This window comes from Tamandua tetradactyla, chromosome 11 (genome assembly GCF_023851605.1).
Source record: "Tamandua tetradactyla isolate mTamTet1 chromosome 11, mTamTet1.pri, whole genome shotgun sequence".
Classification (NCBI taxonomy): Eukaryota; Metazoa; Chordata; class Mammalia; order Pilosa; family Myrmecophagidae; genus Tamandua; species Tamandua tetradactyla.
This window is the reverse complement of record NC_135337.1, coordinates 97,279,854-97,295,243: the sequence shown is the minus strand read 5'-3', so window position 1 is coordinate 97,295,243 and position 15,390 is coordinate 97,279,854. Positions and strand designations below refer to the sequence as shown.

General features: G+C 34.5%; 1 long non-coding RNA gene and 1 pseudogene across 1 annotated transcript in view; one reads left to right on the top strand and one right to left on the bottom strand.

Annotated features, from left to right (window-relative positions):
- The window catches only part of LOC143649724 (uncharacterized), a 29,242-nt gene extending 28,588 nt beyond the window's left edge, over nucleotides 1–654 (bottom strand). The window contains exon 1 of the long non-coding RNA XR_013159149.1: nucleotides 403–654. This is a non-coding gene — a long non-coding RNA (uncharacterized LOC143649724). The remainder of the gene's footprint in view (nucleotides 1–402) is intronic.
- Nucleotides 655–8,352: 7,698 nt separating this feature from the next.
- On the top strand, nucleotides 8,353–9,302 carry LOC143649289 (olfactory receptor 2B8-like; annotated as a pseudogene).
- The last annotated feature ends 6,088 nt before the right edge of the window (nucleotides 9,303–15,390 follow it).

Here is a 15,390-nt window from a genome sequence, read left to right as displayed (position 1 = left end):
TCACGTGGGCTGACAATTCTGTTCAACAAAGTCTATGGACAACAGCACTGTTCAAGTACCGGACACAGTGGCCTGTGCCACAGTCCAGTAATATGGATAAGAATTCATAAACTAGAATAAATAGGAATATGTCCATGAAATTTCACCTATTTTTATATTTATCATTTCTTAATGTAATTAAATGAGATGAATTTATTATTATAACTAGCTTTGCTATTTGAATTCACCATGTATAACTCCTGAATTTTATAGTCCTAAAAGTATGTAATCTTTATTTTGGTTAAATCATAAAATCCAAATTTTACCAAAAAAATCTAATAAGTTAAAACCTAACATATTTTACCTTATATTTGTTTAGTTACATTAGCAAAATATTTTCATATAAATCTTATGTCTGCTTACCACGAAGGTGCATTAAAAACTTGTCGTTATCCTTCTTTGATCTGGGTGAAGGTGGGGAACTAAAATTTCTAGTGCCAAACAACTAATTAAATATGTGATCAAATTAATCCAGAAATTCCATTTGAGGGTTTCATTCTAAGGCTATTCCTAATATCAATGTGCACACTGCCTGTGCAGTGGAAGTCAAATATCTCACCAGACAAGGTGAAGTAATCCAACCTGCACTAAGGGAATGTATGTTCTATGTTTACAGACATCATGACCATTGGGAGGACAAGAACTTTTACAGTATGACTCATGGAATGTTAAGAGGGTTCTGTGGTCTTCTAAAGGCCATCCCTATTATAAACTGACAAACCAATCAAAGATATCTATGTTTTCGATTGATTAATGTCTAGGAGGCATCATTACATGGAAAGGGATGGATTTAATTCTAGTATTTTTAATGCTCCAGTTATTAAATGTTTAACCAAAACTTAAATCCTCTTAAATCCTACATATATTTTCTAGTGATTAATTAAATTTCCTTAGATATTTATCCTTTAATTAAACATTAAATACAGATAAGTCTTTTAAGGGGTTCATATACTTATTCAAATCAAAGTATTCTCAATATAATGATGACAGTTCATATTGCAAATGTTCACTAAAGCCTAAATAAAAACATCAAATATTTAGGTATAATTAATTTCCTCATTATGTCTATTTTTGCATTGTAATTTTTTCTTATTATTGTCATACATATTTATAATCTTCCTATATTTTAGTCACTTTCCTGGAAGTAAAGTAACCTTTCAAGGGAAGAATAAATAAGAATGCTTTCTCATTCTAGCCAAGTTACAAGATCTACACTCTCAAAGAAGAATGGAATAGTTCTTCTCTTGAAGTAAATAAAATAGGAACAATGTGTCAAAGGATTGCTTCCCCTTTTCATAGTTAAGCTTTAAATGTCAATGTGACTTTAACATCTGATATTTTAAACATAATTTTTGTCTTTTTGCCACCTATCTTCCTCTAAAAAAATGCACTATCAATTCTCACTTAGCCAGATAAAGCAAAATATCTTAACGTTGTTATTATTATTATTACTTAATACATGAGAATTACCCGAGACTAATTTAATTCTGTAATAAGTATATTCTAATTCATGCGGTTATCTTGAACCTCCATCTATAAGATCAGAAATTGAGCCAGCATAATTAATTTTAAATGTACGAACTGATATCTAATTTAGAATATTGGAATTATCCTCTTTCTACTTGGTTATTTTTCATTGATGGTAATTATTATGTGTCTGCATCAGTGCTGATTATTCCTTTCTGTTGCTTGTGAGTTTATAATTCTGCTGAGACTATGCAGAAAATTCCATACTTTACATTTTCATTTGTTGCTTATATCAATAAAGCATGGGTGCATGTATATGTATTTGCATTTCTATATATTTATATACACTATATATGTTTTTAGCCATATTAAATAAAGTACCTTAGTTTTAAAACCCAATAAATATGAAATAATCTACTATACTTACCCTTCTTTTTTTTACTTGTTTCTTATACTCACCATATACATATTTTGAGGATCATGGTTTTTTTAGTTTTTATTGTTTCAATATATTTTCATTAAAAATAGGTATTTTTTACTTTTTTCATGCTCAGAATCTCACAAACTTTTCAGCAAGAGATTCTTTAGGTTGGCTCCTTTCTTTTGTTCCTGCCCCATCACTGACAGAATCACCCATGCTTTTTAGATACAACAGGATGTTTCAGGCATGTAGTATTTATTCTCTTACTCTAAGACATAGTTCCAGCTACCACCTAAGAATTCCTCATTCTTTTAAATGAGCAACTGTACTGGGGCTAAAATTTTAGATCCATACTGTGCGCATGCATATCAGAGTTGATATCAAATTGTCTTCTTTTAGCATAGGAGGAATGGTGGTCTCAAGTATTTCTCTACTAATTCAATGACTATTGTGTTGACTGGGTGATCATGCATTGGAAAGAATAAGATTGGAAAATAAGTGGCAAGCAGGTCTGGAAGAGATAAAAGGTATATCTTTGGGAAAGAACCGGGTATAAGTTATTCATGTTCATTTTAAACGCCCACTATCAGGTATGAATTGCAAAGAGAATAATCAAGAGGACAAGATGACCCATGCTGAGGATATTGGTAAGACTTTCTCCTAAGACCCCTATATTCATAGTGGACTCCTTAAAAATTAGCCGTGGTAGCAAGAATGGAGGGTATATTTGGATTCGATTATTGAATCTTCTCCCACTAAAGATAAAATGGCTGTTGTCACTTTAGTGTGTCTAAGTTCCTAACAACAGAGGCCATAAATGAGCTACGGAAATGACACTATTTCCTAATAAGATGAAAGAGCCACATGTGGTCAGGTCAATCACACTTTTCTTCACTTCAAGATAGGTTGTTTCCTTCTTTACATGTAAGGATTTTGCCAGCACCCCATCCATTTGAGACTTACATGCATGGATTTCCAGAATGCCTTAATCATAGACCTGGTAGATATTCCAGAAACCAATAAATTTGAGAATCATCAGTGTCTATCTCAATTCAGGCCTACTTCCTTGGGTTACTTATATCAAATGGCCTAATTAACATTTATATTTGTTCCAGATATGCTAGAATTTTACAGAGCTAAGCAGAATTATTGACTCCCACACACCTCGGGCTATGGCTGCTTCAAAGTCTTTCCTTTCGGCGGGCCGCGGTGGCTCAGCGGGCAAAGTGCTTGCCTGCTATGCCGGAGGACCTCGGTTCGATTCCCGGCCCCAGCCCATGTAACAAAAACGGAGAAACAGAATACAATAAAACAAGAAAATGTTTAAAGATGTTTCCCTTTCTTCCTTCCTTCTATCCTTCCTTCCTTCTCTCTGTTTAAAAAAAAAAAAAAAAGTCTTTCCTTTCTCCCTAAATGGAACTAGAATAAACTTTTACACTTAAGGCAAACAACCAAAAAAATTATGCCATTTTATACTTTTCATCATATTTCACAATGAAATCAGCAGTAAGTCCTCTCTGTTCTACCTTGATTAATTTCAATTTCTTTCTTTCTTTTTAAACCTCTTCATTCTGACAACACTAACCAGAGTTACTGCCATCTCTTTTCACTTAACTGTTATACCATCTGTCTTTTGTTTTCTGGTGCCCCATTCCTTCTGGCATCCAAAGTGATTTTAAATAATTTATCAGATCATAGCACATTTCTGTCTAAAATATTCCAATATTATAATCAGAGTAAAATCCTAACTCCCTACCATCACTTAAAACCTTGTTATAAAGTATGCAGTTCAAAAGCCAGTAAAATGAATGCCTTGTATATCTTTTTCCAAATGAACACTCTTAAGATCTGGTCCATTATCTACAAAATAGTGTGACATTTAAACAGGAAACCTATGTGATTCCTTTGCATATTAAAGTTTTGGAGGCAATGATCTAGAATACTCTATGTAACTTAGTCATGAACAATTTTTCTTTTTTTATTATCCCCACATATCTCACATATTACATGCATAAAAGTATACAATGCAAAGTTCATATTTCTATGAATTTTGAAAGTTAACATATTCTTGTAAACTACAAATAGATTTTTAAAAAATACAAGCATGCCAGACACCATTTTCATTCCCTCTTCCAGTCACTTCCCACTCCTCACCTAAGGTAATCACTATCTTGACTTTTAATACCAAAGGTTAATTTTATGTTTTAAAAATTTATATAAAGAAAATCATATCACATGTACTATTTCTTGCTTTCTTTAATGAAAGTTGTGGGTGTACAAAGCAACCATGCATAAAGTACAGAATATCATTCCACACCAAAACTTTGCATTGGTGTGGAACATTTGTTATAACTGATGATAGCACATTCTTATAATTATACCATTAATTAAAGTCTGTAGTTTAACTCAGGGTTCATTGTGTAATGGAGTTCCATAGAGTTTCTTTTAAATTTTTATTCTGTTGCAACATATACAATCTAACATTTCTCCATTTATAACATTCATATATATATATATATATATATATGATTACTTTTAACTAACTTCAAACTGTAGCACTATCATTACCACCTTCCATTATCATGCATACTATAGTCATGCATAAATATAAAAATCACAGAACTCTCATATACAACCACATTATTAACCCCTTGCATAGTGAGGTGCATTTGCTATAATTTATGAAAGAACATCTTTATAATTGTACTATTAACTATAGTCCATTATTTACAACAGGGTTCATTGTGTTGCACAGTCTTATGTTTTAACTTTTAATTTTTATTCTAGTAATTATACATACAAACTAAAATTTTCCGTTTTAACTGCATTCACACACATAACTCAGAATTGTTCATTACATTCACAATCTTGCTACCATCACCAGCATCCATTACCAATACTTTTCCATCATCCAAATAGAAATTCTGTACAATTCAAGCATTAACTCCCATTCCCTACCCCCAACCCAGGCCCTAGTAAACCATATTATAGACCCTGGCTTTATGACTTTGCTTATTCTAATTATTTCATGTCAGTGAAATCACAGAATATTTGTCCTTTTGCTCCTGTCTTATTTCACTCAACATGACATATTCAAGGTTCATCCATGTTGTCCCATTTTTCAGAACTTGATTCTTTTTTAATGCTGAGTAATATTCCATCATATGTATTTATCACATTTTGGTTATCTGTTCATTGGTTGATGAACACATGGGTTGCTTCCACTTTTTGGCAACAGTGAATAATATCACTGTGAGTATTGGTGTGCAAATATCTGCTTGAGTCCTTGCTTTCAGCTCTTCTGGGTATATACCTAGAATTGGAATTCTAGGTATACTTACTATCACATTTACTATTTCTTCCTCTGATGCTTATAATTTGGGTATAAAGTGTTAGAAATCATTGCCTAAGACAAGGTTCTGAAGGTGCCTTCCTATGTTTTCTTCTAAAAGTTTGAGCATTTTCACTCTTTTATTAGAGTCTTTTGTTCATTTTGTATTGATTTTTGTAAATGTCATGAGGTAGGCATCCTCCTTCCTTTTTATTCCAAATGGAAATACCTGTATTGAGATTACCAGAACATGTGGTAATTCTATGCTTAGCTTCTTGAGGAACTGCCAGACTTTCAGAGAGTTTGCACCAGTTTACATTTCCACCAGCACTGAATGAGTGTTCCTATTTCTCCACATCCTCTCAAAAATTCTCATTTTCCATTTTTTTCTATCAACAAACATTCTAAAATTCTAATTTGTGTGCAGTGATATCTCATCGTGGTTTTCGTTTACATTTTCCTGATGGCTAATGATAATTAGAATCTTCTCATGTGCCTTCTGGCTACTTGTATGTCTCCTTTGGAGATATATCTGTTCAAGTCTTTTGCCCATTTCTTGATTGAATTGTTTGTCTTTTTATTGTGAAGTTGAAAGATTTCTTTATATATTCTGGACATTAAACCTTTATTGAATAAATTGTTCCCAAATATTTTCTCCTATTGTATAGGTTGTAATTTAACTTTCATGATAAATTCCTACAAGGAACAAAAGTTTTCAATTTTGATGAAGTCTCATTTACTATTTCTTCCTCTGATGTTTATAATTTGGGTATAAAGTGTTAGAAATCATTGCCTAAGACAAGGTTCTGAAGGTGCCTTCCTATGTTTTCTTCTAAAAGTTTGAGCATTTTCACTCTTATATTAGAGTGTTTTGTTCATTTTGTATTGATTTTTGTAAATGTCATGAGGTAGGCATCCTCCTTCCTTTTTATTCCAAATGGAAATCCAGCTTTCTGAGCACCATTTGTTGAAGAGATTATTATTTCTCAATTCAGTGTCCTTTGCCACTCTCTCAAATGTCAGTTGGCCTTAAATATAAGGGTCAATTTCTGATCTCTCAATTTTATTGTATTGGTCTGTGTCTTCCTTGTGTCAGTACCATGCTGTTTTTTATTACTGTGGCTTTGTAATAAGTTCTAAGATCAGAAAACGAGTCCTTCAACTTCACTTTTCCTTTTAGTATAATGAGCTATTTTGAGCCCCTTGCCTTTCCATATAAATTTGACGATTGGATTTCCCATTTATGCGAAGAAGGTTGTTAGAATTTTTATTTGGATTTTTTGAATATATAAACTGCTTTGGGTAGTATTGAGAACCTAAATATATTTAGTCTTTCACAGCAGGAACATGGAATATCCTTCCATTTAGTTATGTCTTCATTAATTTATTTTAGCAATGTTTTGTTGTTTGCTATGTATAAGTCCAATACATGCTTGGTTAGATTTAGTCCTAGATACTTGATTCTTTAGTTGCTATTGTGAATGAATTTTTTTCTTGATTTATTTTTCTGATTGGTCATTACTTGTGTATAGAAACACTACTAATTGGGGGTTATTGATTTTGTACCTTCTCACTTTGCTGAATTTATTTATTAGTTCTAGTAGTTTTCTTATGGACTTTTTAGGATTTTCTGTGTATAAGATCATATCATCTCTAAATAAGGGAGATTTTACTTCTTCTTTTCTAATTTGGATTTTAATTTTTTTTCTTGCCTAATTGTTCTGGAAGGTACTTTCACTATAATGTTGAAAATCAGTGGTGACAGAGGACATCCTTCTTTTGTTCTTGGTCCAGAGGGAAATATTCCAGTCTATCACCACTAAGTAGGATGTTAGCTATAGACTTTTCATATATGTCCTTTATCATGTTGATGAAATGTCCTTTTATTTCCAGTGTTCTAAGTGTTTTTATCAGGAAAGGATGCTGTAATTTGTCAAATGCCTTTTTCTACATCAATTGAGCTATTCACGTTATTTTTTCTATTCATTCTGGCAATGTGATATATTATATTAATTGATTCTCTTATATTAAATCAACCTGGCATGCAAGGAACAAATTCCACTTGATTGTGGTGTATAAATGCTTTAACATGCTGTTGGACTCAGATTTCTAATATTTTCTTGAAGATTCCTGCATCTATACTCATAAGAGATATTAGTCTGCAGTTTTATTTTCTTGTGGTATCTTTATCTGGCTTTGGTTGAGAGTAATTTTGCCCTAATGGAATGAGTTAGGATTGTTCTACACTATTCAATTTTTGGAAGAGTTTGAGCAGAATTGGAGTTAAGTCTTCTTGGAACATTTGACAGAATTCCCTTGCAATTCATCTTGTCCTAGGCTTTTGTTTGTTGAGAGGTCTTTGACTACTGATTCAATATCTTCACTAGTAATTAGTTTGCTAAGATTTTCTATTTATTCTTGCTCAGCGTGGGTAGTTTGTGTGATTCTAAGAATTTATCCATTTAGTTTAGGATATCTAATTTATTGCTATACAGTTGTTCATGGTATCCTCTGAGAATACTTTTTATCTCAGTATGGTTAGTAGTAATGCCTCCTTTTCCATTTCTGATTCTTTACTTATATCCTCTCACTTTTTTGTCAGTTTCACAAATGTTGATCAATCTTATTGATCCTTTCAAAGAATTAATGTTTGCATTTTTTATCACTACTGTTTTTTTTCTTTTTTATTTCATTTATCACCACTTAAGTCTTTATTTCCTTTCTTCTGCTTGTTTAGTTTTAATTTGTTCTTCTTTTTATAATTCTTGCCTGTAGTTAGGCAATTGTGACTCTCAAAAATACTCTGACTTTAAGAAATTTGTATAGTTTCTCTGATCTTCAATTTCCTCCTATTTAAAATTATATAAATATATTTAGTAATCCTGAGAATGCAATTTGTTTGTGGTAAAATAACTAGTAAAAACTTCTCATATAATAAAAATTCATGTTATATATATATATATATATATATATACACATATATATATATATATCATATATTATCTTGTGCTCTGTGTTTCCAACACTGTGATCTATAGGACATTTAATTTTGTTTCCAAGAGGATGGTCCTTTGAGAGCAAAGTGGCTTGAAAAATGGATGTGATAAAAACTAATTTCTCTGTGACTGAATTTGTGTTCCTCAGCCTCTCCCCCCAACCAAAATCCAGGTCACTCTTTTTATTATGTTCTTGTTATTTTATTTATTGACTGTAGCTAGTAAATATTATCATCATTACTACTATCGAGATAGAGCCTCATCTTCATATCCCAATGTACTTCTTTCTCACTAATTTATCCTTTACAGACATCTGCTACACATCCACCAACGTCCCACAAATGCTGTCCAACATGGTAGGGAAACAGAAGGCTGTTTCATTCTCTGACTGTGCTACTCAGATGTACTTCTCCCTCTCCTTTGGAATGATCGAATGTGTCCTCCTTGGTGTTATGGTTTATGACTGATATGTAGCCATTTGTCATCCTCTTCAGCACACTGTCATTTATGGACCAAAGCACTTGTGTCCAACTGGATGCTATTTCTTGGTTCATCAGCTTCCTTGGTTCCATAGAGATCAATGCCCTCTAAGTTTGCTGTACTGTGGACCCAGTGTCCTGAATCACTTTTTCTGTGAGGTACCTTCTGTCCTGAGACTGGCTTGCACAGAAACTTCATTTACTGAGATGGTTGTTTTTGCCTTCAGTATCATCATTGTCTTCACTCCCTTCCTCCTCATTCCTGCTTCTTATGCCCGAATCCTTCTGTCTATCCTCAGGATATGGTCAGTCTCTGGGAGACACAAGGCACTGTCCACCTGTGTCTCCCATCTGACTGTGGTGGTTTTATTCTATGAAACTGCCATCATCACGTACATGAGACCACAGTCAAAGTCTTCCCCAGCTGGGAGCAAGATAATTGCAGTTTTTTACACTGTGATCACATCCATACTCAATCCCTTGATCTACAGCCTGAGGAATAAGATGTGAAAGGAGCTATAAGGAGAGCTACTGCAAAACAGGACATGAGAACTGTAAACTGGACATGAAGGCTAAGTGACAATATAAGATAATTCTATTCTGTGTATGAATGGAGAAAAGAAAAAAAATTCTAGACTGTCGAAATCTGTGCCATATTAGTTATACTGCAATAAAAGAGAAAATTCCACCTGAAAATTCATCAAGGAAAATGTTCCTGTTGTGGACACACAGCAGCCATAAAGTGACAAAACAACCCCCTTCATTAAGTAGTTACAATATTTTTGCTCAGTGAGAAAATGCGGTTCTCTAAAATCATAGACCATCTTAAATTAGTCGCACAAAATTGTATCAATAAAGAGAAAACATTTCACTCCTGCATAGGGGGTCTAATTCACTCTGATACAAAGAAACAAGATCAATTTCCAACCCAGGTGCAGTGCTTCAAATGAAAGGTTGTAGAACTCAACATTCTCCATCTTAATTTTGTAGTTTTTAAGTGTTTTACTTTCCAAGGCTGCTCCTGCAAATGCCATGGAATGTGTCTTCTGGAATTACTCTTTATTTTCAGTTTGGATTTGGTTAGTTAATTGTAAGCGCAATAATACAATGTTGAACGGTTTTAATATCATCACTGTAGGGGTACAAGATAGGAGAAACCAAACAAAATAAAAAACTCAATAAAAGGTCTATTAGATGTCACCATTATACATCATACTGCCAGCTTTCCTAATGGTTATCTTTTCCCTTGAAGTGAAAACAACATATCTAGTATCTCAGTTAGTAATTATAAAGATTATAAAGTGTTCAAGGGGAAGAAACTCATAGTGAAAATAATTACACGTTATTGGTTCCACCATTTCAGCAACATCTGAAATTGGAACTGCTTCTTTGATATCATATCCTAAGTACCCTCTCCTCCTGTATTCATTGACTTTATGATGATTCTTCTAGCCCACTTGAACTTGCAGAAATTCAGCTCACAGCACTCACCAGCAAGTGTGTGTATTTTTCAACACGTGCTTTATGGATAATTCTGTTTAAATCCTGACTAATGAATCTAATCCAATCACCAGACTGAAGGTAGTCATAAATCCAGTTCATTATAAAAGATCCCCAAATCTCGTGAAGTATAACATATATATAAAACAAAAAATTTCAAGGTACATTTTAGCAAGTACTTTTAGAAGGATTTCAGGGTTTGGTATGGGTTGCAGTTCCACAATTTCAGGTATTTCCTTCTGGCTGCTCCAAGACAGAGGAAACTAAAAAGAAACGCCAATATAATAATCCAGTGGTCCTACTCGGTTGTTGGATCCCATCTTCTCTGTTACAACTCCTCCTTCTCCTTTCATCCTTCTCTCAGTCTTTAGGGATATTTGGGCAATGACCATTCTGACTTCTTCATGTTGAAAAGGGGTGTCGATGTTATGGGGTGGGGGATGCAACTGGTTGATGCTCATGGAAAGACTTGTAACTCTGGGTTTCAGGGTTTATCTGGTCTAGGAACCATCTGGAGGTTTTAGGTTTCTAAGATATAAACTTGGTGAAACTTTTATGGAGACTCAGATAGAACCCTGGATATTTTTTTAGGGTTTGCAGGTATACTGTTGGTTGGAGCTTGGCATACCATGTCAGTTAGCAAAATCTAGCTGAAGCTTGTGTAAGAGTAACCTCCAGAATAGCCTCTTGACTGTATTTGAAATCTCTTAGCCACTGGTATCATATTTTTTTAAATTTATTTTCTCCCTTTTGGTCAGGTAGGCTTTGTTGATCCCATGGTGCCAGGACTAGGATCATCCATGGGAGTCATGTCCCTCAGTGCAAGGTAGACTTACACCCCTGGACATCATGTCCCATGTAGGAGGGAGGGTAATTGTATTTGTTTGTAGAAATGGGCTGAGAGAGAGAGAGAAGCCACATCTGGGCACATAAAGTCTCTTGGAGTAATTCTTATGAATAATTATAGGTAGGCTTAGCTTCTCTGTTACAGAAATAAGTTTCATAAAAACAAGTCTCAGGTGGGCCACGGTGGCTCGGCGGGCAGGGTTCTCACCTCCCGTGCTAGAGCCCCGGGTTCGATTCCTGGTGCCTGCCCATGTGAAAAAAAAAGGAACAAGTCTCAAGGTCAAGGGTTTGGCCTATTGACTTGGGAGTCCCTAGTTTGAGAGAGTATCAGGGGTTTCTCAGATGGGAAAGTTTAATAGTTCCCTATTTTATCTCCAGTTCCTCAAGAGACTTTGCCAGTACTTTAAAATTATTTTATGCCTGACATACTCTGGAATGTATCTGGGTATTACATTAAGCTATTTAGAATTACAAGACCTCGCTCCCAATTCTAGGTTCCCTATGTTTAGATTGTTTAACTGAACTGACCAGACAGGTTAAGATAAATTGTGTGCTACAGAAAATTTAGGTTTTGGACAATATAAACCTCCTCTCTTTTGGTCTCATGCAATAGGTGAAGAACTTCATTTAATTATCAAAAAAATTTTTTTTTCTGCATGGGCGGGCACCAGGAGTCGAGCCTGGGTCTCTGACATGGCAGGCGAGAGCTCTGCCTGCTGAGCCACCAGAGCCTGCCCTTCATTTATCTTTAAAGCTGAGTAATATTCCATTGAATGCATATACCACTCTGTTTATCCATTCATATGTTAATTGACATTTGGGTTACTTCTACTTTGTGACAACTGTGAATAATGCTGTTATTAGCACTGGTGGACAAGTGTGCTGGTTTTAAATTGTTATTTACCAAAGAAAAGCCTTGATCTTTTAATCCTGATTCAACATTGTAGAGTGAGACTCTTTGATTAGATTTCCAAGGATATATAATTCATTCAATTGTGAGTGTGACTTTTTGATTAGATGGAAATGTGACTCTGCCCATTCAAGGTGGGTCTTGATTAGTTTACTGGAGTCCTTTAAGAGGGGAAGTATTTTGGAAGAAGCCCAGATGCTTGGAGAACAGTTGCTTCAGAGATGCAGATAGTTGAAGATGCTTGGAATGCTGACAGAGAGAGCAAGACGCCTAGAAACAGACATCTGGAGATGCAGAGCCCAGCAGACATCACCATATGCCTTTTCATGAGATGCTAAGCAAGCCAGAACCCAGAGCTATGTTCCAGAGGAGCTAAGTGAAGGCCCACAGACACTTAGAGAGGAAACTGCTGGCATCAGAAGCTGGAAGCAATGGACATGGGAACAAGGACCAGCAGACATTAGCCACATGCCTTCCCATGTGATTGACATCTGCTCTTTTTGAGCCAAGATTCTTTATCTGGATGCCTTAGTTTGGACATTTTTATGGCCTTAGAACTATAAACTGTAACTTAATAAATTCCCTTAAAAAAAAAAGATCCCCAAATCTCTTCCTTAATTCTGATCTCACTTTCTAAAATGCTGCACATTTCACTATTCTGTGAAGTACTGTACTATGAAATAGCAATTAATTTTAATCCTTCTGCTAATAGTTATCAACTAAGAGAACACAGGCATCCCCTTTAGTCATACATATCTCCAGTTTTATCATCGTAAGAACACTGAACTCACAATACTTCCCTATTAATCTCAGGTAAGGCACACCTATGCTCAATAGGGTCCCTGAAATCCAGAATTGAGACTAGTTTTTGGTAGTTCTCTAATAGAACACAGCATGGTCATTCATTTGTTCAATGAATATATGTTGATCCCTTATTATAACCCAGGACTTGGTCATAAAAATTGAATTTATCTCAAAGTCTCATAGTCTACTGAGGTAGTGATGACATTAAGGTTTATATGATTTAGCATTTGTCTTAGTTTGCCATGATTGCTGTACAAAAATACCACACACTAATTGGCTTAAACAACAGGAATTTACAGTCTCAGTCTTTGGAGGCTAGAAATCAAACATTAAGTCATCCATAGGATCATGCTTTCTCTAAAGTCTATTTGTAGCATTCTTATGGTGGCTGACCAGCAATCCATAACTCAATTTCTGCCTCTGTCATATGGTTGTCTGTCTTCCCTTCTCCTACTTTGTCCAAATTTCTTTTGTTTGTAAGGACTCCAGTCATATTAGATAAAGGCCCATGGTGATTCAGTTTGACCTCACCTTAAGTAAAAACATCTTTGAAGATCCTATTTACAAATGGGTTCACATCAACAGGACTTGGGGTTAGGACTTTAACAATTTTGGGGGGTAGGGGTGTTATGATTCAGTCCATAATAATGTTAGAGCAGAATTATGTGTATAGTACTTCTCCAGTACAGATGAGAACTTCTATTTATCAAACCCCCAAGGTACTTCAGTACATCACTTAAGTTGTTCAAGGATTTTATCATATGAGTCAGGGCACTTTTGAGAATGAAAGATAGCACTATTCATAATTACTCCATAAAAATGGGCAAAAAAAACAGAACTTCCCTGAAAAGAGGGGCTACTGGTAATGGTAACAATACCTTGCCCATCTTTATATGACAATACCTACCTCATCTCCTTCCCACTATAATTTCTGATTCATGCTTCAAAAACAAATCAGATGTCTTCTCTTTCATAAAGACCTCCCTGGTTTCAGGTCCTGAATGCCCTCCTAAGAAGAAGCACTGTCTTTCTACTGTGAGCTCTCACAGTGTTTTTTATGGTTTTCTGTTTTAGAATTCTTACTTACTATGACACAAATTTTGACTTCATCGTATCTCCCTACAAAAGTAAACTTCATGAGGTTTAAGCAAAGATTGCTTTAAAATTCTCACCTGAGACCACATAGCTTGAGAGTGGAGGAAGAAAACTGGAACTTCAGTTTAACCTCACAGCTCCTCTTTTAAACATTCTGCATCTATTTTTACCTCCCACAGCCCCTAGTTTTTTTAATCAACAAGCCCCAATTACTTGTTGATTAAAGAAAACACTAACGCACATGATTTTTGCAGAATATAATACTAAACATGATTGATGTGTTTATCTTTGCTATAATTTTAGTACTAGGCTAAATTTTTAATGTATGAAAGAAAAATCTGGACTTTTCAAACAACAGACATCTATTGATTTATTATTTGAGCAAACTAATAGGATAAATTCAGTATAAATGAATTTTATGGATGAAGATACTGAAGTACAAAGATGTTAAAATAAACAATACAGATTGTTAAAATTATTGGAATAACTGTATTTCCAATCTTGACTCACACTGAAATGGCTGACTGGACCTGTGTTCAGCCATGCTTTCTTTAGCAAAATATTGTTCAGTTAAATGCTAAATGGAACCTTGTCCTCTGGGGACCCACTTCCTAAAAATTTAGGGAGTTCTCTGACAGAGCTACTTCTGTCCTAGACTCAGTGCATGCTATCTGGTTACGCTCAGAATTTTTCAAACCATCAATCTCTGGTTTCTTTGTGCTTAGGAGTTCACTTCTCAGCTTATCCCTTTCCTCTTGCATTTTACTGTAAGCTTCCAGGAGAAGCCAGGCTGCAACTTCTGCACTTAGTTTAGAAATCTCCTCAACTAAATTTCCAAGTTTAATGTTTAACATTTCCACTTTCAATCTGACATCAGAGCTCAATTTTGCCAAGTTTTCTGCCACCTTATAAAAACAATCTCCTTTTTTCCAATTTTTGATCACTCATTCATCATTTTCTTCTGTGTCCACCTTGTAAGCAGCATTACTGTCCATATTTTTACCAACAGTCTCTTCAAAGCAAACTAAGCGTTTTCCTTCACACCTTTAATAATTCTCCTAGCCTCTACCCATTACTCAATTCTAAAGCACTTTCCATGGTTTTAGAAATTTGTAAAAGCTTTACCCTTCTCTTGGTACCAAAAATTGGTTTACTTTCTTGGCTGTGAGAACAAATAACATATAATAAGTTGGCTTAAGCAACAGGGATATATTACCTCTTGATTTTTTTGACTTTTTTTATTAATTAAAAAAAATAACTCACAAAACATTTAGAAATCATTCCATTCTACATATACAATCAGTAATTCTTAATATCATCACATAGTTACATATTCATCATTTCTTAGTACATTTGCATCGATTTAGAAAAAGAAATAAAAAGACAATGGAAAAAGAAATAAAACGATAATAGAGAGGAAAAAAAACTATATGTACTGTACCCCTTACCCCTCGCCTTCACGTACCACTATTTCAAACTGAATTTATTTTAACAGCTGTTCC